This window comes from Podarcis cretensis (assembly GCF_951804945.1).
Source record: "Podarcis cretensis genome assembly, chromosome: 3".
In the NCBI taxonomy this organism is placed as follows: Eukaryota; Metazoa; Chordata; class Lepidosauria; order Squamata; family Lacertidae; genus Podarcis; species Podarcis cretensis.
Genome location: NC_137172.1, coordinates 62,659,997 through 62,686,711, shown reverse-complemented (window position 1 = coordinate 62,686,711; position 26,715 = coordinate 62,659,997). Strand labels below are relative to the sequence as shown.

The 26,715-nt window shown below is 42.6% G+C and overlaps 1 long non-coding RNA gene across 7 annotated transcripts in view; it reads left to right on the top strand.

Moving 5' to 3' along the window:
• The window catches only part of LOC307213476, a 106,148-nt gene that overhangs the window by 62,678 nt on the left and 16,755 nt on the right, over positions 1–26,715 (top strand). For 2 of the 7 annotated variants that reach the window (XR_013837521.1, XR_013837524.1), the window contains exon 4: positions 3,099–3,186. The exons of 3 other annotated variants lie outside the window; for them this stretch is intronic. This is a non-coding gene — a long non-coding RNA (uncharacterized lncRNA). Of the gene's footprint in view, positions 1–3,098; positions 3,187–14,942; positions 15,069–26,715 lie in introns of those variants that run through there. 2 more of the 7 variants (XR_013837525.1, XR_013837526.1) reach the window with 1 other exon arrangement.

The window sequence follows — 26,715 nt, the reverse complement described above, 5'->3', positions numbered from 1 at the left end:
GAAAGATCTTATGGCAAATTTGTCCTAGAGACCTTGGGAAATCTTCTCTGCATCTTTATTAGCCAAGTCATCTACAGCATGAGCATTCTTGAGTGATACATGACCGTGAACCCGTGTTCTGTTACACTTTCCCTCCCTCTCTACCTTGTGGTTATCTGTGCATCAGCAAATGCTCTTTCATGATAACTCTCAAGGTTAATGTGCATAATGATTCAAGATGTTCAAACGCTGTGACAGTTTTAGCTTAGACACCCTGGACTAGCTCACTAAGTGACAGTTTTTCAAAAATGATCAAAGCTGAATCTTCATGACATCAGTACTCTAAACTATAGTCAGGCTCGCCCCTGGGGTTTAGCTCAGGGACAAATCTATGGCGAGCATGTTGAACTGCTTTGGCCCAATCATGCCTTTTGGTGCTCTGCACACATCAATAAAGGGTCAGCATTAATTTTCCTGCATGATTATTTGAAAGAGTATGGCATTCCATGTGAAAAGCTGTACTAGCTATCTCTGTGTCCATTGTAGCTAGCGGTGCAGCAATAAAAGTGCTACCACATCTGCAAAGCTAAGCAGGGGCTGGTATGGTTTCAAACTGGATGGGAGACTACGTGTTGAGATTGCTGCATTGCAGGGGGTTGCACTAAATGACCTTGGGGTCCCTTCCAGCTCTACATTTCTATGATTCTATGTAGAGATAAAATAGCACCCTTTTGTGGAAACAGGCATGAGGGGAAGAATAAAGGCAGAGCTTTATGGAATCTCAGACGGAGGGTTCAGTCTCAGTAAGGATGAACACATTTGTCAGTTTAGGTTCTTCTCAGCTTCTTGTTTATCCTATCTGTAAATGCAGTTCTCCACATTTCCACAGTAGCTTGTCCTCACAACAATTCACCAGCATCTAGTGCACATTTTTCCTAATGTACATATTTAGGTATGCAATTTTGCCTAAGATAAACATTTCTAGCTTCATCCTGAGCCTTGCACAACTCCTGACTCTGGGTTTCTGTCTCATTTTCAAACCCTACTCATATCTTTAGGCACCAGGTGAAAATGTTCCTCTTCAACGAGGCCTTTGGCTGATTAATATTATACAGTCTTTTAAATGTGTTTGTGGGAGTGGGATTTTTTGTTTTGTACTTTTTGTTCTAACTATTTATTTGTGCTTTTATCTTGTATTTTTATATTGTGAACCACCCTGTGATCTTTTGATGAATGGTGGTATGTAAAACTTAATAACAATAATGTACAAATCTAGAAGTGTGTACTTTCACACAAACACTTTTACATGTATAGGGATAGCTTGTACCTGTGTTTAGTGTAATGTGTGAAGAACACACACACTCTCTCTGATTCTGTTCCCATTTATTGCAATATTTTCTTCAAATCAGATCATGTATCGGCAGATCGAATCAGATGTGACATAGCAAATTCGATGCCTTTACACGGTGATGTATGCCATAAAGACATCTCTGAACTTCAGTAAATAAAATCACATGGATCAACACAGCCCATCAGATTTACGTATTGACATTTGACCAAATGTTAATGCAGTGCCACACTATTCAAAAGCAGGTTAAAATTACAAAACTAACAAACAGATCATCTTGAGGGGGCTTGCCAGTAATATCTATGGAAAAGCGAATCAGTTTTCACTGTAGGTGAAACTGGAAGTTAAAGTGTGGGGTCAGCTCTAATCAAAGTATTTCTCTTTTTTCAAAGACTCCCCTGCCCCTTTATGCTTAGACTTCCACCACAGGCTTTCTGTTGTGCCAGAAAAACAAATGTTCCGGACAACGTGAGTATTTTTCTTTCACACGGTATCAGGCAAAGTCTATAATGTGCCTATGGAACAACAGCATGCAGATGGAACTTTGATATACACCATTGAACACCCATCTGTTTATCTTGCAATTGCTGTTCTTTACCTTATATTTGCTCTTCTTTGCCCTCTGAACACCTGTGTTCTCACTATTCTAATACTACTTTCTAATACTTTAAAACTTGAGTGCTGCTGACATCTCACAGGGTCTTCTGATGAGGGCACTGTTCAAGGTAATAACAGTTGTGAACACTGCTTTTTCCTAAAAAAAATGTTTAGGGAACTCTCATTTGGACTCAAGAAAACCACCATTTTATTATTCAAATCGGGAAAAATAAATACAGTAAATGGACAAAAATACGATTCCAGAAAAAAAAGCACTGGTTGTGAACATCTAACATCTTGGTGTGCCAAGAGCCAGTGTGGTGTAGTGGTTAAGAGCTGTAGTCTCATAATCTGGGGAACCGGGTTCGCGTCCCCGCTCCTCCACATGCAGCTGCTGGGTGACCTTGGGCCAGTCACACTTCTTTGAAGTCTCCCAGCCCCACTCACCTCACAGAGTGTTTGTTGTGGGGGAGGAAGGGAAAGGAGAATGTTAGCTGCTTTGAGACTCCTTCGGGTAGTGATAAAGTGGGATATCAAATCCAAACTCCTCCTCCTCCTCCTCCTCCTCCTCCTCCTCTTCTTCTAACACTGCTACCCTATATAACTCTATGCAGATCTTTAATGTTTGACTTTTTAAAAAAGCTGCTTGTTTTATAAATCAAAGGGGATCACCTTTTTAAAAAAGCATAAATGTATTTTACAATACTGAATGTGTTTGTGTGTGCATGTGTGTGTGCATGTGTGCGTGTGTGTATATAGAGAGAGTCTATAAAACCCCCCAATAAAAAAGCATTGACCTCTAAGTGTAAGGAAAAATGTAACAGGGAAAAAATGAAGTGAGTCATGGGTGAGGAAAACAAATGTGGAAAATACCAGTGAAAGCTACTTCCAGATAATTTTTTTGGTGAGGGTATTGAGATAGGGGTCATTATTTAAATACATCATAAAGGTCCACCAAATATCCACATAATCTCTGCAGTACACAGAAATGTTAAGTACTGTATATCATTTCCCAGAATGCTTTTAGAACCTTACAGGTCCACCACATATGATAGAAGGTGCCTTCCTTTTGCTTACATTTTCAGCAGATATTTTCACTTGTCTTATACATTTTTGCAAGCTTACTAGGAGTCAAATACCACCGGTACATAATTTTCATATAATTTTCTTTCAGTGTACAACATGCTGAGAATTTCACCACCGCGAAGCCTCCCTTACCTGGATTGTGCAGCGGTGCCTGGCAGCAACAATGGCAGATTCTGGTGAGATCTTGTGAGATCTCACTGAGCTCTTGCAAGATCTTACAGAGCTCATGAGATCTTGTGAGATTTCAGGGAGATCTCACAAGATCTTGCTAGCCTAATACTGCTATTAAACCAACTAGATTTAGTAGGATTATGCATAGGGTTTCCATGTTGGGTTGCAGCTAGCACTGTCGGCAGGGTAAGGTCCTGGCACTTACACGACCTCCCACTACTGACATTGCTGGTGCTGGCAGGGTTGAGTAAGGTTGGCACAATGCAAACACACTGGTGTAGCCAAACTGGTGCTCATGCCAGTGTGTTCACACCACACCAACCTCACCTCCTTCCTCCTCTACCTTCTTGTAAGCCACAGTGTTGTCAGCGTTGGGAGAAATGCTAAGTGCCTCCCTCCACCAAATGCTACTGTTGTGGGTGGCCTATGATTTTAAAAGAATCCACCTTCTGCCCAAGTAGTGTTTTCAAGTGGCCATTGTAGCTGTCCTTTTAAGAGCAGCTTGACATGCAGACATAGGGTGATATTCAATTAAATAATTGCATGAGTGGACCACAATGGGACTTTCCTCCCTCTCTTCCCCCTGTGATCCCCCTAAATCCTTTGTACGGGTTTCCCCATCATTCTGCACTGGCACCCCACGTTGGACGGTGCTGGGAATGTGCGCTGACAGTGGAAAAACCAGCAAAGGAAGCCGCAGTTTGGCGCACGCAACAGGATGCGTTGCATAGTGCCCACAACGTTACACGGCGCTCCGGGTGCTGCATGCGCAGTCGAAACAGTTAACCGCCATGTGGGGGGAGGCAGCGGGTGGACAGCGCAGCAACTGTGCGTGCTGCCCGACATTTTGTCCTCCCCAGCATGGAACCTGCACCCCCATTTGCACACCCCTGTGTGTGGGGTACTGGCACCCCTTTTGGTTGGTGCTATGACTTCCTGTGTCCCACAACCGTTCTAAAGGTTCTAAAGGTTCTAAAGGTAAACAACTATTTCCTTTAAAAAAGCCAACAATTTTGGGGTCCCCCCCTAAAAAATGGTTGACAACTCTGGGCAAACTAGGGGTGCTGGGTGGATCTTTGCTCTCCAGCGCTGCATATGCTTAAGACGGCCCTGTGAATGAGCCCAGTATAAGGCAGTTCTCTCCTCCTGTTCTGTTTAGAGTGTCTCCTTCTTTCCTGTAGTTTCAAGGATGGGACTGGGGCAATGACAAGAAGATCGTCACCTCCACTTGGGTTGACTATGTGCTATGAGACTGGTCTCCTCCTATTGCAGGGTCTTCCATTTTACAGAGTGTACTTTCAAGAAGGGGAGGGGAGGGAAAGTGCCCTGCTGCAGGAATTCCTTTCCTCTTCTTAGATGGCATTTTTGAGGGACGGGCAAGGACAGTGCCATCTTGTTTCGTCACCCGATATGAAATGGGAAGGTGCTGCCCCAACTCACCTCCGCCCAAGCCTCCCCTCCCTTTTTACATATATAATAATTTTTATTTGATTTTACAAATATAGAATTATAACAATCCAAATTACATATCCCTATTTAGAGATTTCTCCAAATCTCTGGACTTCCCACCTTCCCCTCTATGGATCCTATTGTCCACCTTCTCAACTGCATATTTTATATCTTTCCATATTATCCACAATATTTGCTACATTACAAGTGTTATTAAAATCCTGCTAAGTTTTGTCATTTCCGCATAGTCCAACAGCTTGATTTGCCATTCCTCTCTGGTAGGAACTTCTTTCCATCTCTGGGCTAGTAGCATCTGCACTGCTGTTGTCACATACATGAGAAGTCTTTTTTTTTTTTAAAAAAAAATAATATTTATTAAGAGTTTAAAGATTACAAAAAGAAAGAAAAAGAATTAAACAGATCAATATAATACAATACAAAAACAGAAACAAAAACAAAAACACCACATAAAACATTGAATTAACAAAACAAAACAAGAACAATTAAAAACACTTGCAATATTTTCAAGCTTATCTTTCATTCACTTGTTTCATTGACTTCCTCACGCCTCCCTTTTTGTATTCCACTTCAATTAACTGTTTCAGCAACTCCTTTCCAACTTCCACTGTTTTCTGTCCTGTAATTAATCTTAACATATTCTAACCTTGTTTTTTCCCTTTAATACATTAACAATCTATCTGTACCTAGTTCCTTATAACATTTCTGCCAAAGCCATATAACTTCATTCCACCATTTTTCTAAAGCTCATTAATTTTACAATATTTCTGTAAATAATCTTTAAATTTTTTTCCCAATCTTCTTTCACCGACTCTTCTCCCTGGTCTTGGATTCTGCCAGTCATTTCCGCCAATTCCATATAGTCCATCAACTTCATCTGCCATTCTTCCCGGGTGGGTAAATCTTGTTTCTTCCAATACTTCGCGATGAGTATTCTTGCTGCTGTTGTTGCATACATAAAGAAAGTTCTGTCCTTCTTTGGCACCAATTGGCCGACCATGCCCAGGAGAAAGGCCTCTGGTTTCTTCAGAAAGATATTTAAATACCTTTTTCATTTCATTATAAATCATCTCCCAGAATGTCTTAATCCTTGGGCATGTCCACCAAAGGTGAAAGAATGTACCTTCAGTCTCATCACATTTCCAACATTTATTTTCGGGCAAATGGTAGATTTTTTGGTAAATCATTTTCATTAAATTCTCTCTTAGGGCATTACATGCCGTAAATTTCATACCTGTGGTCCATAACTGTTCCCAGTCAGCCATCATTATGTTATGTCCAACATCTTGTGCCCATTTAATCATAGCAGATTTCACCATTTCTTCCTGAGTGTTCCATTTCAAAAGCAAATTATACATTCTTGACAAATTCTTAATTTTGGGATCTAACAATTCTGATTCCAGTTTTGATTTTTCCACCTGGAAGCCAACTTTTTAATCCAAATTATATGCCTCCATTTTTTGGTAATAATGAAGCCAATCTCGCACTTTGTTTTTTAATTTTTCAAAACTCTGCAATTTTACCCTGTCTCCATCTTGTTCCAAAATTTCCCAATATTTCAGCCATTTGGCCTCCATATTGAGTTTTTTCTGTGCCTTCGCCGCTTCCATTGGTGACAACCATCTTGGGGTTTTATTTTCTAACAAGTCCTTATATCTTATCCAAACATTAAACAATGCTTTCCTAACAATATGGTTTTTGAATGCTTTATGTGCTTTTACCTTATCATACCACAAATATGCATGCCAACCAAATACATTGTTAAAACCTTCTAAATCCAGCACATCAGTGTTTTCAAGAAGCAGCCATTCTTTCAGCCAGCAAAAAGCAGCTGATTCATAGTAAAGTTTAAGGTCTGGCAGGGCAAATCCACCTCTTTCTTTAGCATCAGTTAATATCTTAAATTTTATTCTAGGCTTCTTGCCCTGCCAGACAAATCTGGAAATGTCTCTCTGCCACTTCTTGAAACAATCCGTCTTGTCTATGATTTGCAGTGTTTGAAACAAGAACAACATCCTTGGCAATACATTCATTTTTATCACAGCAATTCTGCCTAACAATGATAGTTTCAAATTTGACCATATTTCTAAGTCCTTTTTCACTTCAATCCAACATTTTTCATAATTATCCTTAAACAGAAAGCATGAGAAGTCTTTTCTGTTCCTTTGGAATGTCGGTACCTACAATTCTTAATAAAAGGCTTCTGGGTTTGTTTGCTTGTTTTTACAAAAGTTATTTTAAACATTTTTTTCAATTCATTATACCATATTTTTCGCTCCACAAGACGCACCTGATCATAAGACGCACCTAGTTTTTAGAGGAGGAAAACAAGAAAACAAATATTCTGAACGAAACTAGTTCCATAGGGCTTACTGCCAAAATCTAGTTCCATAGGGCTTACTGCCATGCAGATGCATATAGGAGTGAACTTCTCCAAGTATCCCTCTCCTTAAAAAGTGGGAGCACTTTATTAGAAGCAAAATATGGCAATTCTGGCATGGAAGGAAGTAGCAGGAAGGGATGGAGCAGTGAAATAATGCCTTGAAAAAGAAAGAGCCAACACTTCTTTAAACCAGTTAAACTAGTTTAAAAATCCAGCGTGCAAATGTTCAAGTCACAACATTCCTCCCTGCATCAGGTTGATCTTGGATATTTTTTAACAAACTGAAATGTAAAAATGAATTATTGTCCTATGCACTGCAGCTAATTAAGAAATCACACATATATACATGTGGTTCAGACCCAGGTGATCACCTGCAGCATCTTGAAGGCCATGATGCAGCAGGGATCACATGGTGGTATGTGCCAATAGCATGAACTGGAGCTCTCCACTGGAGCCTTTCACCTGAATTACTGTGACTCAAGTAATGAAACCCTGGATGGCTGAAGTCACAGCAGCCATGTGTATAAGGTGCCAGTTTACGAATCAGAACCTCCAGGTGATCTCTGATGGTTTGAGAAAGCACCACGGATTCTGCACACTCTCACTGGTGGGTCTGCCCAAGACCAGGCCGTTCTGTGGATTCAATAACATCCCATTGCTTTTGGAAGATTTTTTTAAGACTCTTTCAAGCCACTCAATGAAGGAAAACTGTGAGAGACAGTGCCTTATAGTGGTTAGTGTGTGTGACTAGAACCATGAAGACCATGGTTGAAATCCCTGCTTGGTCATGAAACTCTGTGTGACCTTGGGGAGGTCATTGCACCTGAGCCTAATCGACCTCCTAATGTTGTATGGGTTAACACGGAGGGACAAGGCATCACAAGTACCACCTTCAGCTCATTGGAGAAAGGAGGGGTATAAGTTCAGGAAATCACCCATGCACCCGCTCACCAACTAGACAACCAATAGCAGAAAAGCGCATCATTTTGTTTGGGTGGCAAAACCTTCTTGGTTATGTCAATACAAGATGAGAAAACGGGGAAATATTTAGGGTTGTCTTCAACGCAGGACGAAGTAAGTACTTCTGTCAGTGCAAGTATTTCTAATTGTGTAATCAAACCTCCCCCCCTTTTCTCTCCAGACACCACTAAATCTGTTGTAGGTGCTTCCTCAATCCTCTAGAGCAGATATGGGAGGGTGTGGGTTGAGCGCAAGGGTGTGTGTGTGTGTGTGTGTGTGTGTGTGTGTAAGTCCTGGAGGGGCCGTTGCACTGAGGGGATGGATTAGCAGAATACCCCTCATGCCCCTCTTCTCTGCCTCTCTCTCTGTGTGTCTCTCTCATACACACATGCAAGACACTAAGGAAATGCTAAATGATTTGTCAGTTTTGAGGCAGTTCATTTTTTATAGTTCATTTCCTCGACCATGTAAAAATCTATAAAAAGCCTCCACAAGGAAGTTCTTGGGGAGAGTGTGGGGGTTTCATTACTGGAGATGAGTTGCCCTGTGGCCATTCCTTGCTGTTAATCACAAGGCGACAGCAGTGGCTAAAAATATAAAAGGGCAATTATTACCAACAGATTATTTATCTCTTTTCTGCACAAAACAAGGGAGTTAAAATGCGCAAACACACACAACAAACCACGAGAAACCCGGGCTGCTTTTTGTTACGTAGGCTTTAATTTGTATCTAACACTGTGTTCTTCGCACTTCATTAGCCATCGAATTTGTATCTGAGGCGCAGTGTTTTGGGCAGGCTGCTGCATAGTTGGCGATGTCAGAAGCAATTACTTTCATGGATTTAAGATTTTATCGTACGAGCCTCTCTTTTCTGCTATCAGACTGGACAGCGCAAACAAGGCCATTAAACATTTCATCATATCTTATCAGCTCTCTGGAGCTTTCATCTCAGCAGAGATTATATCTCACTTTGCATGTGAACAAGGAGGGACGCTGGAGAGAACCTTGGCTAAACCATGTCAGTCAGGCACCCGAAACCTATTTTTCTTTTCTCTCCTGGCCTCTTTCCTGACGCACGGGAATATTTTCCTTGGGCAGCAGTGGCAAACGTAACAGTTGATGACGAACGAATGTTATGTCAAAAACCATGACAGAGAGCACAAGGGGATTAATTGGAACTGGTGCTTGCCAAGGTTTGGCACCAGGCCTCACACTCAGTTCGGACGCTCAGCGGTTAGGGCCCTGGCTTGCAACTCATTTTCGAAAGGGCCATAGGCCAGTTTGAATTATCTTCTTAAAAATCATGGGATTATGCATGATTCTAAATTTTGTAGGGAGGTTCCGCCAGTGCAGGAGAATCACTCCCACCACCCACCATTTCACCCACAAAACTTCTGGGCAAATTCATGGGGGATTAAGACTATCATTGACTACTAGTTACGATGGCTATATTCTCCCTCCATGGCCAGAAACAGCCGTGCTCCTGAATACCAGTCACTGGCAACCATGGAAGGGAAGAGTGTTCTTGAGCTCAGGACCTACTTATGGGTTTCCCACAGGCATATGGGTGGCCACTGGGAAAAGAGGTTGCTGGACTAAATGGACCTTTGGTCCAGCAAGCTGTTCTTATGCTTTTTAAATGACCTCTATGGACTATGGGGAAAGGGAAAACAGAAGCTTGTGTCAAGGGTGAATCACAGAATTGTAGAGTTAGAAGGGACCCCAAGAGTCATCTAATCCAAACCCCAGCAATGCAGGAGTCAGAGCTAAAGCATCCGTGATAGATGACCATCAAATCTCTTCATAAAAACCTCCAAGGAAGGAGAGTCTCCCACTGCTCAAGTCTCCCACTGCCTGCTCCTATCATGTGTAGTTTAGCCCAGAATAATTAGGGAATAGGATGAAAGAGCCCTTTGCCTGTGTTTTAGAGTATGTGGATGAGGTGTACAACAAGAGAACCATGACAAGGGAGTAGTTGTTCTTTATGCTGAGGAGGAGGGAATTAAGCACATCAAAAAAATGAAGATCATGGCCACTGGGCCCATCACCTCCTGGCAAATAGAAGGGGAAGAAATGGAGGCAGTGAGAGTTTTACTTTCTTGGGCTCCATGATCACTGCAGATGGTGACAGCAGTCACAAAATTAAAAGATGCCTGCTTATTGGGAGAAAAGTGATGATAAACCTAGACAACATCTTAAAAAGCAGAGACATCACCTTGCCAACAAAGGTCCATATAGTTAAAGCTATGGTTTTCCCAGTAGTGATGTATGGAAGTGAGAGCTGGACCATAAAGAAGGCTGATCGCTGAAGAATTGATGCTTTTGAATTATGGTGCTGGAGGAGACTCTTGAGAGTCCCGTGGACTACAAGAAGATCAAACGTATCCATTCTTAAGGAAATCAGCCCTGAGTGCTCACTGGAAGACAGGAGTGCCTGGCGTGCTCTGATCCATGGGGTCATGAAGAGTCAGACACAACTAAATGACTAAACAACAACAACAAAAAACTATGGATGGAAGAATATGCAGAGCGTGGATTTCAAAGGAGAATCACCTTATCCAATCTGGATGGGTTGTGATTTGGATCAGGTCACAAGCCCACTATAGTCCACTTTTGAGTCTGAAGTCTTGTGGATCCCTTTATCCGTGGTCTGAAGGCCCCAGTTGCCTCTATCCATTTTTAATTGGTTTTCCTTTCTTTTAAAAAAGTTGCACAAATCACTTAGCTGCTCACAGCCTGGAGAACGCAGCATGTGGCTCTTCTTGCTGTCACGGGCTTTCAATAGCATGGAACAAGCCCTCCCGGGAGCAATGGAAGTGTATGGTGCTCTGCTGCTCTCACAGAAGCTTACATGGGGAAACCATGGCTTCACTCTGTATTTACATGCCCTGATGCTTTATTTGTTGCTTCATGCATTGATCCTATTCACACAGTTGTGGGCAGGAAGCCACAAGAAATGAGGCAGAGTGTCCATACCAATCCCCTATCCCTCAAAAGGTATGTTTGGATGAGGTGAGGAAGAGGGAAGAAAGAATAATTCTGTGAGGAGAATCGCCCAGGTATTTAGTCTTTGTGTGCACACCATATTTACTTGCTATTTCCCTGCATGCTGTTTCCCATGTTAAATCTTTTTAATGTATGAACTAGGCCTGCAAAAGGGTGAAAGGTTGGGGTGCATTAGGTCCTGAGGTACATATGCTGTGTGGTGCTGGAGACCAGACTGAGCCAGGATGCCAGCTGCATATCCAGAGCATATCTAGAGCATGTGAAGACTCAAATTCCATGAATACTGATTTGATTTATTATATTTGATTTAATCTTTATCCTACCCTCCATCCAAGGAGTTAAGAGTGGCTGAGAGCTAGCTTAGACTGACAGACAGTAACTGACCAGAGGTCCATGAGTAAGCTTCATGACAGGGTGTGGATCTCTATCTGGAAGGGGAAATATTTCAAGGTCAGTGGGTGTTGTATTCAGGCAAAAGCATCTCTCTCTCTTCAAAAAAACCGCACAATCTATTGACAACATATGCTACCTATTTAGACTTTCCCTTTGCCTCAGTGTTAGCTTTTAAACCTGTTTCATTTGAAGGATTTGAAGCAGGTCATATTTAAAACAAAATGACATAAAATCAATTGATCAAAACCAGTACTATACATTATAACATAAAAGAACCAGTACATTATTGAACTTCAGCCCCAAGGGACCAGATCACACAAACATGGATTTACTGCACTCCTCAGAAGTGCTCAGGTTCTGACTTTGAGCCACCAGGGGAATATGCAATTTAGTACTGGTTTTCAATTTGCTATTGTGTTTTGTAGTTTGAATAATTTTATATGTGTAAACTGCCCTGAGGTTATTCATTACAAAGGACAGTATGGAAATGGATTAAATATTTTTTCTCTATCTGTCTGTCCATCTTTATATTACATACCAAACAATCATGTGTTGATTTTTATAAGCAAGACTTCATTGTTAATAGTTGTTATAAAAGCTGATGTCCTAACTCTTTGGTCTTTTAATATGTCCACCTTTTGATCTCTCTATCTCTGAATTTTCCCATTTGCAGCTGGAACCTCTTTTCAGTTAAACTGTTTCACTTGCTAACCCCTTTCTCTTCCCCCATTGAACTAGTTTTTTTCCCCTCTCTCTCCAAGCAATACATTTTCTGCCTCTAAGTTGTCTTTTTGCTCTTCTCTTGCAGTCACTTACATCACTGCTCCTGTCTCTTTCCTCCATGAATTCTTATTTCAGCTCCTCTCTTGCCTCAATGTTGGACGCTTTGCTCCTGTCTCCTGCTGTTCTCTATACTTTCCCAAACCCTCCCATCTGCTGAGATACCACAAAGAAAGACTGGAAGAGAAAGCAAAAAGTAAGGCATAATTAGAGATAGTTGGAAATCCTTCATTCTCCCAATAAAGAAAGGTTACAACAGGCTTGAATATATAGATTTGACATCCAGTTGAGAGAAAGCTCTAGGGCAGTCAGGTCAGCACCAGATTTCAGGGGTCTTTGACATGCTCCAGCATTTGTATTTATAGTGGAAGCATGAGTGGCTGGGCACTGGCAGATTTCTAGCTGTATGTCATAGGTGCAGAATCCAGACCTTCTGCAGCAGATGGGCTCCCAAGTTACGTATTTCTGTACATTGATAAGTTAGAGCAGTGGTTTCCAACCAGTGTGCTGTGGCACCCTGGGGTGCCTTGAATGATGGTCAGAGGCGCCCCGGGCAACACTGGCCTCTGTCCCTCTTTCCTTCCCTCCCTCCTCTGATGCCCTCTCACATCTCTGTGTCCCAAAAGCTTGCACAGCCATTGTTGCAACAGCCCTGGCTATAAGCTGCACAGGTGAATGGTGCCTCTGGGAGGCACCTCTCTTTGGGGCAGGGAGGAGGGCAGCTAAGAGACCAGGGACAGCAGCAGCAGCTGCCTGGAGGACCCCCAAAGAGAGGGGAAAGGAGAGGAGGCTGAGGGAACACTCCACAAGGGAGGGTGTTTGAAAAAGGGTGAGGGTCTGCCAGCTCTGCAGGCAAGGGGTGACATAACTGGGCTGCTGAGGCCCACAGGGGTGCCGCAGAAAGAATCAAGGGAGCCGTGGACACAAAAGGTTGAAAACCTCTGAGTTAGAGGATACCTTTGAAACATGACCACAAGCAATGAATTTCCATTGTTGAATTCTAATATTTTAGTTTGTTGTCTTGTTTCCACTCTTCATTTCCCTTGCACTCCCAGACTGCAGATTTCATGTCAGAAGGTACTGGATTTGCATGACAAAGAGGTGCAGACATTCTTGTATAAATAAAAAAGAATGGTGCTTTCTGCATGCAGCTGGTTGGTCACTACTAGACCCTTCATCTGATCCAGAGGTCTTCTTAAGTGAGGATGGTTGGACATATTTAATTTAATTTAAAAGTGAACCTACCTGATTTGCACCTTCCAAAATGCTGCCATCCTTTAAATCCACACTTCTCTGAAATTTGCAATGCAGTTCTCCACCCAAGTAATGTGTGCAAAAATGCATATATTTTAGAATGCACGTATTAGAGCAGGGGTCAGCAACCATTTTTAGCCATGGGCTGGTCCACCATCCCTCAGACCATGTGGTGGGCCGGACTATATATGGAAAAAAAAATGAACGAATTCCTATGCCCCACAAGTAGCCCTGAGATGCATTTTAAATAAAGGCACACATTCTACTCATGTAAAAACACCAGGCAGGCCCCACAAATAACCCAGAGATGCATTTTAAATAAAAGGACACATTCTACTCATGTAAAAACACACCGATTCCCAGACCGTCTGAGGGCCAGATTGAGAAGGCGATTGGGCTGCATCCGGCCCCCGGGCCTGAGGTTGCCTACCCCTGTATTAGAGAAATGACATACAGAAATGTATTGTATCAGAGGAAATTGCTTTGTGAAAATGTATACATTAGGCAAAACTGCACATGCAAATGTGTATATTAGGAGAAATTGCTGATCAATTTTCATGAGGACTTTAAAAATAGTAATAAAATGCTAAGTGATGTTGGGAAATGCAGAGAACAGAGCATAAGATTAGAAAAATAAGAAACAGAGAAGTCAACACTGATGAATTCACCCATAGCTATTCTTAAGGATAATATTTTATAATACACAGAATAATGATATACTGGTCAGAAAGATCTTTATTTCTGTGCAAAAGAGGTTCTGCCCAAGAGTGTATTTTGTTTTTGGATATTGGCATGGCAAATGGTTTTCTCTTTGTTTTTTTTTTAAAAGGTTGCTTGAGGCAAGAGTAACTGGATATATATTACATGAACATTCTTGGAAACCATACGATAACAGAAAGTCCTGGATAATAAAGAATTTTATTTAAAATAAAAAATAGGGAGTTTATTTGATTCTCCAGTTGTGCAAATGGATTTTATGTACTTTAAAATGAGCTAATTTTGATAGATGCAGGAGCGGTAATAGAGATATGGTTACTGGAGCCAGACGGTATGAGTTTTCTCTTTCCGATCCTTCTGCTGAGAATTGCTCTGCTACTTAAGGAAGCCAGCAACAAGAAAATAGACAGAAAACGCAGGAATCTAATTCGGTTAAAGATAAATCAAGAGATAATTCTGATGAAACAAAGCTTTGTAGCCCTTGGAAAGCAGCTGCAGAAGCATGATAGAGCATCCCAATATAAAGGAAAATTACTTTGCTCTTTATACAAGCCCAAAATTCATCTTTTCATAGTTATTAGTGTGCCTTTGATAACATTAGTGTGTAATATTTAATTTGGTTCTCCTTGAGAAATCATCATATGTGAGTTCAAAGGAGAGGTGGGGGAGGAGCCATACGAGAGGGGTTCCCCCTCCTCAAGGCAGCTGATGGATCACGCTCTCAGCATGCAACAATCCAATGTGAGAAAAGAACAGTATTCATGTACTTCATGACTTGATTAACTTAATACTGCCATTCATCACAAGTCTGCCAGTACCACACGGAGAGATGAGTGGCCTTTAGATCTGGAATCCTGTCTGCTCATGGCTCCTTTTCTGAATTGGTGGCAGGGAAGAGTGAAGTGGTGTCAATGTCAAGTCTGGTAGGTGAGTTCTAGTCACTCTCTGCCAAAGCTATTGCCATCCTATGCCCATTAATTCTACCTCGGGCTAAAAAGCTTCTTGGATAAAAATCCTTGGATGGCTAGCCTGCCTTGGAATCTTGTATAGCAGGATGCCTTTGGTATCTAGGAACATCCAGGAAAAAGGCTCCAAAGCAAGCAAGCCCTCATAGATCATCCTTGAGCTCTGCGTGGTAAAGCTCTCTTGACAGCAACCTATTCCTGTTGTTGCTGTTTAGTCGTTTAGTCGTGTCCGACTCTTCGTGACCCCATGGACCAGAGCACGCCAGGCACTTCTGTCTTCTACTGCCTCCCGCAGTTTAGTCAAACTCATGCTGGTAGCTTTGAGAACACTATCCAACCATCTCATCCTCTGTCGTCCCCTTTTCCTTGTGCCCTCCATCTTTCCCAACATCAGGGTCTTTTCCAGGGAGTTTTCTCTTCTCATGAGGTGGCCAAAGTATTGGAGTCTCAGCTTAAGGATCTGTCCTTCCAGTGAGCACTCAGGGCTAATTTCCTTCAGAATGGATAGGTTTGATCTTCTTGCAGTCCATGGGATGCTCAAGAGTCTCCTCCAGCACCATAATTCAAAAGCATCAATTCTTTGGCGAACAGCCTTCTTTATGGTCCAGCTCTCACTTCCATACATCACTACTGCGGAAACCATGGCTTTAGCTATACGGACCTTTGTTGGCAAGGTGATGTCTCTGCTTTTTAAGATGTTGTCTAGGTTTGTCATTGCTTTTCTCCCATGAAGCAGGCGTCTTTTAATTTCATGGCTGCTGTCACCATCTGCAGTGATCATGGAGCCCAAGAAAGTAAAATCTCTCACTGCCTCCATTCCTAGCCAGTCCCATTTTGGTTACAAGCTTGGTGGCACATAACACTTGAGTTTGCTGTTAGAAGGAATGATGGAAGATTTCCTCTTTTGTACTGACTAACAAGCCAGTCACTAAGCTACTTTACAACTAATCAGTTTGCCAAGAAAAAGCTTTTCCTCTGTGTAGCACATTGCAGTGGGATTCTGACATATATTCCTTTCTGTTTCTTGCCCTGGTAATGTAAATTTTAACATAATTATGTAGCAGTTTTCTTGGAACACAGCCTACATTCCATATGTTTGTCTCTTTGTGATGGTTTGTTTCCTAAATCTCTGTGTAATCAGCTGGTTGGAAAAGTTTAGCACCTAGTCTTTTTCTTCTAAGGATATGTTGTTTTTCTGCTAAAGACCTCACTGTGCACAATCATCAGGAACCCAACACATTCCTTTATTATTCACAGTACTGAAATATTTTGTTTATATTTGTTTGCCAAAGTGCCATCACAATTGATTTGTACCGGCAAAGGAACTCAGTGAATTTTGAAATTTTGTCCAGCAATTAGCTTGTATGTCATCAGCAGTCTCCTGCACAGATACTGGCATCTGACAAATGGGGAGAGAGTAATACTGCTTGTAATCATAGTAGCCTATCACTTAATCATACGAGCTCCTTGGATGCTTCAATCTAGTAGCTCAGCTCTGCCTACGATGCTGTGATCCTTAGAGGTTAGTTTGATGACTGTAAGTAGTAGGTGCTTTGTTTGTTAAGGGGCTAAAGTTGTGGAACTTCACTTTTTTTAGAGGAATATTGTAAATCCTTTCTATTCTTTTAATGGCATTTGTAACCATGGTGTGGTCATATTTTTAAAATTGCATTGTGTTTTTTTAAAGCATTTTGAGCTGCCTGGTGCACCAGTCTGGGACCAAAAGGCATTTTATATAGCAGTTTTTCTATTTATGTTGGGTCATAGCCAACATTGGTCATATACAGAGTATATGTAATGTCTCCTCTCTACAGATGCCGTGTCCCTTTACCCCATCCCCAAATCTAATAATCCTGAGTTGGCTCAGTGACTGTTATTACAACCACAGGACAACCCATCAGTGTTCGTGTTTATTCAGCTAATCTTTGAGCACTCTTGACCTTGAGCTGCCATTAAGATGAGACTAATGCTGTGGCTCCACGAGGGTCAAGCTATACATAATGATAACAGACCTGTCTTTTTAAATGCATTTCTGATGCAATTGTGTGTGTGTGAACTTACTGTGCATTTCCTGTTGCAGAATCATTTCTTGTCCTGCAGTTCCTGTTGCAGAGCAGTAACAGGCATCTTGCTGAAGCAATGCCAGTAGCCATGTTCACATATAATGCCAAGCCAAGCCGTTGCTTAACAAGAAGGTGCTAGCTCCTGATGAGGGTTGCAGCTGCTTTGCTTTTCTCTGGTCCTTTTAGCTCACTGTGGTGTGGTAGCCAAGTCAAGGTTTGGTTTAGTGTGTCGTCTGAACTTAGGATCATTTTAAAGATCTGTCCTTCTTAGCTGCTGTCGGTAAAAGGTAAAGGTAAAGGACCCCTGACAGTTAAGTCCAGCCGTGAATGGAGCAGCACACGGAAATGCCGTTTACCTTCCCGCCGGAGCGGTACCTACGTGTTTTCGAACTGCTAGGTTGGCAGGAGCAGGGACCGAGCAATGGGAGCTCACCCCATCGTGGGGATTCGAACCACTGACCTTCCAATCAGCAAGCCCAAGCGGCACAGTGGTTTAACCCACAGTACCACCTGCGTCCCTGCTACTATCGGTAGCCAAGATTTATTCTTTGCTGAACTTTTCAGGAGCCATACTTTTCACATAGCCCCATTAAACCATAGTTGGACTTACCATGATATATGAACCAGGCCAATATGGTGCCATGCCTGGAGTGTACAAATGGGTCTTAACATTGTAAAATGGTTGCACACTGTCTAGATGCTAAAAGTCAACCTATTATATATTACATTCCTGCTATCTTCTTGTATTTTTTTTTTTTGGGGGGGATATTTTGAATACCAGCCTTTCGCCCTTGGTGCATTTTGTAATAGCACAAATTAATACCATAAATAAAAACATGCTTAGTCAGTCATCTGTGGACATTTTGCCTTATTCAACTATTTTTAATTTAAAAACTACAACAGAGTTAGATTCATCAAACGATGGAGAAGAGAGAAATGAAAAAAATATTTGGCCAGGCAAAAGAGCCAATTTGTGGAGCCTTCCTGCTCCTCTTCAGGGTAGCATTCTGTATCTAAAATATTGATACTAAGCTGTTAAACATTGACATAAAACAACTGACTCAATCCAGCAATGGGAAACGTGTCGGAGGAACAAGTAATTAGCAAATGGTATGAACAAAGAGAGAAATAACTCCTAGTTAAGTAGAATATTGTAAATAATGGATTTTATTCAAACAAGCAAGAGTGTGAATTGCTATAAAGTAAATATCAATTATTCATGCCGTTTAATATTTTATTACACCCCTCATAAACATTTACATTAGAACAGCAGTGAGCTGTACCCTGGAGATTCAGCCTAAGCAAACAAGCTCTCCTCTCCTTTTCTAAGCTCGCGAGCTCACTGTCCATCACCACTTAAGCCCAGGATGAAGTGAGCTGAAAATTGCACCACTTCTGGAGGCTCCAAATCATGTCTTGCTGCTCCGTAATGAGAGGCGGCTTTAGGAATTTCTGAAACAATCATGTCAGGCTTTGAATGAGGCCAGCGCTGGAATAATCACATTCTAAGCAGTTGCCCTGATCTAGCAGCTCAATTTCTACCACACAGAGCTCTGTGAAAGCAGGGCGTCTACGGTTTCAGTGCATCGGATTCATGTAGGGTAGTTCAGGCTGTGCTGATCACCTGGCTTGTCCTCATAGCCAGCAGGGACCAACACAGTACAGGTGTACAGCCTTCACAGAGCAAGTTCTCAACGTCGAGCATAAGAACATGGCCAAAGGTAACACGCTCTTAGCTTTTCTGTGGCCACCTCACATGCTCCTGGTTAGGAACCATGACACTGAATTAGGGGTACAGAAATCAGGGGGGACCAAGATTGCAGTTGTGTTAGTAAGATGCTACACCAATGTGGCATGTGTTCCACTGTGAACTGTGGCCAGTGAATGGGAATTTATTTAATTTTATATCCCATCCAAGTACTAACTAGGCCCGACCCTGCTTAACTTCCGAGATCGGGTGGGATCGGGTGCTTTCAGGGTGATGTGGCTGTAGGCTGAATTTATTAATTTCATCTAAAGCAGCCTTTCTCAACCTGTGGGTCCCCAGATGTTGTTGAACTATAATAATAATAATAATAATAATAATAATAATAATAATTTATTATTTGTACCCCGCCCATCTGGCTGGGTTTCCCCAGCCACTCTGGGCGGCTTCCAACAAAGATGAAAAATATACTAAAATGTCACATATTAAAAACTTCCCTGAACAGGGCTGCCTTCAGATGTCTTCTGAATGTCAGGTAGTTGTTTATTGCTTTGACATCTGATGGGAGGGCGTTCCACAGGGCGGGCGCCACTGCCGAGAAGGCCCTCTGCCTGGTTCCCTGTAACTTGGCTTCTCGCAGTGAGGGAACAGCCAGAAGGCCCTCGGAGCTGGACCTCAGTGTCTGGGCAGAACGATGGGGGAGGAGACACTCCTTCAGATATACTGGACCAAGGCCGTTTAGGGCTTTAAAGGTCAGCACCAACACTTTGAATTGTGCTCAGAAATGTAGGTCTTTCAAGACCGGTGTTATATGGTCTCGGCGGCCGCTCCCAGTCACCAGTCTAGCTGCCGCGTTCTGGATTAGTTGTAGTTTCCGGGTCACCTTCAAAAGTAGCCCCACGTAGAGCGCATTGCAGTAGTCCAAGCGGGAGATAACCAGAGCATGCACCACTCTGGCGAGACAGTCTGCAGGCAGATAGGGTCTCAGCCTACGTACCAGATGGAGCTGGTAAGCAGCTGCCCTGGATACAGATTTGACCTGTGCCTCCATGGACAGCTGTGAGTCCAAAATGACTCCCAGGCTGCGCACCTGGTCCTTCAGGGGCACAGTTACCCGATTCAGGACCAGGGAATCCTCCACACCTGCCCGCCTCCTGTCCCCCAAAAACAGTACTTCTGTCTTGTCAGGATTCAACCTCAATCTGTTAGCCGCCATCCATCCTCCAACCGCCTCCAGACACTCACACAGGACCTTGACCGCCTTCACTGGTTCTGATTTAAAAGAGAGGTAGAGCTGGGTATCATCCGCATACTGATGAACACCCAGCCCAAACCTCCTGATGATCCCTCCCAGTGGCTGCATGTAAATGTTGAAAAGCATGGGGGAGAGGACAGAACCCTGAGGCACGCCACAAGTGAGAGCCCAGGGGTCTGAACACTCATCCCCCCCCCACTTTCTGAACACGGCCCAGGAGGAAGGAGCGGAACCACTGAATGACAGTGCCCCCAGCTCCCAGCCCCCCCAGATGGTCCAGAAGGATGTTATGGTCGATGGTATCAAACGCCGCTGAGAGATCCAGCAGAACTAGGAAACAGCTCTCACCTTTGTCCCTAGCCCGCCGGAGATCATCAACCAGTGCGACCAAGGCAGTTTCAGTCCCATGATGAGGCCTGAATCCCGACTGGAAGGGATCCAACTACAACTCCCATCACCCCTAGCTAGCAAGGCCAGAGCTCGGGAATGATGGGAGTTGTAGTCCAACGACATCTGGGGACCCACAGGTTGAGAACCGCTGATCTAAAGAGTTCTATGCCACTCCCCACAAAATGTATTGAAGTGGTGAACAACAATGTAAAAACTACATAAGAAACATATACGCTATATGGTATACCAAGAATGAAAAGTAAAAAGTGAGCTGGTTGGACAAGAGTCTGGAAATGCTTGGGTGATCAAGAATGAGGGAAACACTTCACTGAAGATGCCCCCCTGAATTTCAAAGACTGCTCCGTAATAGGAGCTTTGCTTTTTGTTCCGAGCCCGTCACATTCTTCAATTACAGAGCCACTCTGTTTACTCCTTCTCTTTTCTACTCTGTGCCCGACCACAGTTTCTAATCTTGGTTGGCTTGTGGCCCAGTGGTATACATAGATGACGTCATACTCAAGTACCCCAGGCCGTAACTCTCCTAGATGTGCTCTATGAGGGAATGGGGTTGTATATTCTGCTATGTCAAACCTTGCCACCGATTTGAAAAATTTGTTGCATCACAACATTGAATTGCAGCAGGTTTATTTTCTAAGCGCTGGACACTCCATAACAGTCGGAGAAAACAAAACAAAATGTCACACAGTATGACAGTAAGATGTATGAAATAATGAGCAAGGAAAAGTGCAGTAGTTCAAAAAAGAAGGTATCAGGAAGATGTATATGCTATCTAACTTTTTCGGGGGGTGGGGGGGATGAATTCTTTCAAGATGACTGACCATGTTTTTCTTTGATCTCAGTCACTGATTTCTTGACGATAAAAACTGTCTCCAAAGATCCAGTAACTGGGTGACTAAGAGCATATAAACTGAAGCATAGATTTGTTACTTTGTGCTGGAGTTGCAAACTAATCCATATTAATGTCCCACTTGTGATAGCCAAGTGGGAAAGTTTCCAAGGCACATGCCAGTGAATGTGGCAGAGTCACATCTGTCCAAAGGAGAAGGATCCAAACTCTAGCCTGTGATTGATTTTGAAAAAATGATAATGGACGCCATGTGCACTGATCAAGACTGATAAATTGCTCTAATTGCTTTTGCTTGGGTAATGTACACTGGCCAACCATGTCAGGATTGTATATTTATATTCATATTTGCAACATATATCTCTTCCAAAGTGTGAAAACTGAAAGCAGGACCTGAATGCAACAGAACCATCTCCACTTGTGATTCCCAGCAACTGGTATTCAGAGACAGTGGAGGTGGAACATAGTCATTCTGGCTAGCAGCCACCTTATCCTCCATGAATTTGCCTAATCTTGCATAATCACCCACTGCTTTAATAAGACTCAATCTCCCCACTACACTTTGCAACAGCACCACAGCCAGAGGAATTAACCAATAGTGGTGGGTGCAGGTAGGACAATGTTGCTTACCTGCCTTCTGAACACTGAGTACCATAGCTGCCAGTTCCTGGCAGGAGATGGGACAACGCTTAGGGAGCTCAGTGCCAGTCTGATGCACCTGCAACCACACCTACAGTATGCTTGCACCATGCTCATCTCCTCATGGCCCCTCCTTCTCAGAAACAGGCAGCAAAAATTGGTGCTCGGAAGGCAGGTCAGCAAAGATGCTCTGCCTACTGGCTTTAATGTTGTTTTAGTTTTCATTTCCACAAATAAAGCTACTTGTGTTTTACGTAGCCTATGAACTGCCTTCTTAGTTATCATAAACTGGAAAGACAACAGAGAGGAGGATCCCGGTGAGGGGATTAGCCACAAGTGGTACACACTGGGGCAAGCTGGGGATGGAGAAGTAGAGGTTGGAGGCATAGAAAGTACTCACAGAGCAACAGAGGTCAGTGAGGGGATGGGGGTCAGTGCACAGGAACCAGACAGCAGGACCCATCACCAGAGCCAGAGGGGCCCCCGTCTCCATGAACCTAGTGGGCTCTGAGGTGTAGGGAGCAGTGGGAGGTAAGCTGTAGGAGGCTGAGGCAGGCAAGGCACGCAGCCCAGCTCACTAGCTGGCCAGGTGGGGCTCATTACTTAAGGGAGGAGGTGTGTGATTTGTCAACTGGATTGGGCTCAGGACAGGTAAGGATCACATGTCTTGTCAAGCCCAGATGCTGCAATCAAGATTCAAGGGATAAAAGGGAAGCAGAACTGCAGTGTTTTGTCTGCTCAACTTTCCCATGTTGATGGACCACGGCTTGGATGTCCTAGGAGCTCCACGGGACTGTGCTTTTGGGACTGAACTCCAGTTCCCCTAATCCTGGATCGGCAGCAGAGGCAGGAAACTGGCCTGACTGTTGGACTTTGGATTTGGCTTGCTGTATTGAACATGGACCACGTTTCTTGACCTGTTGGGTTGCCAGCATTTGCCCTGGGGACTGTATATACCAGTGGGACTAGTCATGAGGTTGAGGACATTATTTAACTGGCCGATGTCAGGGATGACAAATCCGTTTGTCAGAATGGATTATGTCAACTGGCACTGGGCTGGTGCTCAGCAGCCATATCCAATGAATTATTATGAATTTGTATTGAACTAATTATTGAATAGTTTGTTTTTTCTTAATATGCCATTGCTTTTGTAAGGATGATATTAATAGAAATTTTGTAAAAGTGGCATAAAATATTGCAATCTACCCCAGCCAGCATGGCCAACAGTCAGGGATGATGGAAATTGGAGTCCAAAAACATCTGGAGGGCATTGTATTGGCTACAATACAATCTTCCTTTTCTCCTATTCCTTCTATGCGCCAATTGAAATATATGTCTAAAAACGCTTATCCATTTTACAGAACTGGAGACAGTCAACATAAATTAGTCATACAGCTCATGTAGATCTTATAATGAAAGAGGTTACTTAAAGATAGTTTATTTTTAAAAACCAAAATTATTATATTTGTACAATTTTACCTCTTTGTCCTATTGATTTTATTTGTCTTGGCAATATACAGTTGAAAGGGAGAAATAAAAATGGATTGCAGTTTAATTGTCCTGGAGAGATTTTTTTTTTTAAAAAAAATTGCTGTGGAATTTGGTTTGGAGTTTCAGCAAGTGTGGTTTTTCAGCCATTTGCTTTTCAGCACCAATAATTCTAAAGCAAACGGTGTAATTCTGAGACAATTTTACAGTTTCTTTTTGACTTGGCATATTTTTTATGAGCTGGGGGGAGGCAATCTGTTTTAACAAACCTTACTGCATCCCTACCCCTGTTCTAAAAACAAACAAACTGAATCAAATTAGAACAAAAGCCAGCCACCCTTGATCAAGGGCAAATCTTTAATAGCTTGGTAGCTATCCAGGAATCCAACCCCCCCCCAAGTCATATAACAGTCTTATGTCTGTGAAACAGATTATTACTAGAGTTGAGCTGAATATTCTCCAGTAAATCCTTTCAGTGAGAAAAATGGGCTTTTGAGGGAGTGAACGACTTACTGAAAGATGCTGAAAAGCCTGGCATTTTCTCTCACCAGCACGCTGCTGGTGTATAGAGAGCCCCAGTTGACTGTTGCCAATTTGGTCCTTGTTAGGAAGTGTCATTATCACACAAAGTCTCTTCACACACCTTACCAAGTGTTAAGTGAGGCCCATGGATTAAGGAATTATGACCCATTGTTGGAATGGAGATTTTTTACTTTGAAATTGGAATCTGAGAGCATTGTTTAAGAGGCTGTATTCGTGAAACTGGCACTAGAAACAGTTCACAAATGCTTTGTTTATTTAGTCTATGCTGCATTTCAGAGAGAAGCATCGCAAATGAAGAAAAAAGGACCTCACATTTGATGTGCGGCCTTCGTTTGTAAGTTTTTGTAGGCTTGGAAATCTGGGTCTCCACTTAATACTGGTGGCAGCACAATCATATTCATGCCCACTGAGTGGTAAATAGCCCTGGGTTCAATGGGGGTTAATCTCAGGTTTAAGTTTGTAGCCTGGGGTCAAAGACTGGCTAGCATTGCCATCTCATGTGTGACATCTATATGGAAGAGAATCTTAAACAAGTAAAAAAGGCAAATGGGATGTTTTTTCTGGAGACCTTTGATTGCAACAATATTGGTCCCAAGCAGCACTTTTGTTAATCTAGTATTCTAGCTCACTTGATGGCCAGCTGACACTAAAAAATATTCTCAGAAAAAGACAACCAAAATGATCAAGGGGACGGAGGAATCCCTTATAAGGAATCACAGAATATTAAAGCTGGAAGGGACCCAAGAGTCATCTAGTCCAAGCCCCTGCAATTCAGGATAAATATCCCTGACAGATGACCATCCAACCTCTGCTTAAAAACCTCCAAGGAAGGAGAGTCCACCACCACTTGTGGGAGTCCGTTCCACCACCGAACAGCTCTTACTGTTGTGAAAAGACGACTGAGGTGACATGCTGGAAGTTTATAAAATTGTGCATGGCATGAAGAAAATGGACAAAGAAACATTTTTTCTCCCCAGGGACTCAGCTATACAGCTACAAATAAAACGTTTTAAATGTGTTGTAAAGTGCAATATACAAATGCGACACTAGATAGCGACAGTGAGCTATGCCAAATTCAATGTATTTTTCAAAACAGTTTTTTTTTACAAAAAGCATTTTCACCGCGTTTTTTTACATGTGTGTAGATTCCACCCCTTTCTCATAACACTAGAACTCATGCGCATCCAATGAAACGGAAAGTTTGAAGATACAGGACAGATAAATGAAAGTAGTTCTTCACTCAGCACATAAACTATGGAACTCGCTCCCCCAGGAGGCAGTGATAACCCCCAACTTGAATGGCTTTGAAACAGCCAAACTCATGGAGGATAAGGCTATCAATGGCTTCTAGCCATGATGGCTCTGCACTCCCTCTACAGCTGGAGACCGCAATGCTTCTGAATACCAGTTGCTGGAAACTCCAGGAGAATGTTCTTGTGCTTGGGTCCTGCTTGCTGGTTTCCCATAGGCATCTGGGTGGCCACTGTGACAACAGGATGTTAGACTAGATGGGCTATTGGCCTGATTTCCTATGTTCATAAGTACTCACCACCCCATCCTTCCCACCTTTGTTTCTCTGATAACAAAAAATTAGCTCTGTGGAGTGTTTGAATATATTATCACTGCCATCTTAGAACAATTTGTAAGGTATGTACCTTGTTTCTCAATTTGTAAGGTATGTACCTTGTTTCTCAAACAGATTGGCTCCTGGACAAATCGGCTCCCGAATGCTGCAAACCCAGAAGTAAGTGTTCTGGTTTGTGAACGTTTTTTGGAAGCCAAATGTCTGTGGCTTCTGTTTGAGTGCAGGAAGCTCCTGCAGCCAATTGGAAGCCGCGCCTTGGTTTTTGAATGGTTTCAGGAGTCGAATGGACTCCCAGAACGGATTAAGTTTGAGAGCCAAGGTACCACTGTATTCACATTTTTTCACTCACGGAATTAGGCTGAGGGAATTGGCTAAAGTCACCATAAGAATTCAGGACAGAGTTCACGGCATCTGTTTCTCACTTTAAACTAGCCCCTTGACCTTTCATCTCTCACTATACTTTTTTCTTTCTGTCATCGACTGTGTCATTGTTTAGTTGCTTAAAATATTTCAAATGTCCTGTCCTTGTGCACCACCAGGCCCACATATCTGCTCCTCTGGAAGGAGGGATGCCAGTGGGGATGAGAGGTTGATGGCCTTAAGCTTTTGTGCTAGAAAGAGACTGAGAGGATTCATGGGCAAAAGACTGTGCCCTGGACGTCTGCTTTAATACCTGCAAAATGTTGTTGATGTAAAGGCAGCGGATAAAGCTTCAAATTTCTCTTGGCAGATAAACATCTCTTATCCACACTTCCATGATTCTAGGCATGAGGAAATGTCTACTCTCTATTTCAATATTTTTCCTCTTTTCTTCACATATGACTGACAGATAAGTGTGTCAATGACAATGCTGGTGGCAGTTAGGGAACAGCCACCACTGTCACTTTCAATCAGACAGACAGCGGATTTAACAGACTGTAATGGAGATATACCAAGAGCACCCGACTGCCCATTTGTTTTGCTACGATGGCCTGTACTTTTGCAGTTTCCATAACTTTGAAATTCTGAAACCTCAAACATAATTTCAATCAGTGTCTTCCATGACACATGACATCCATGCTTGTGTTGTTGACAAG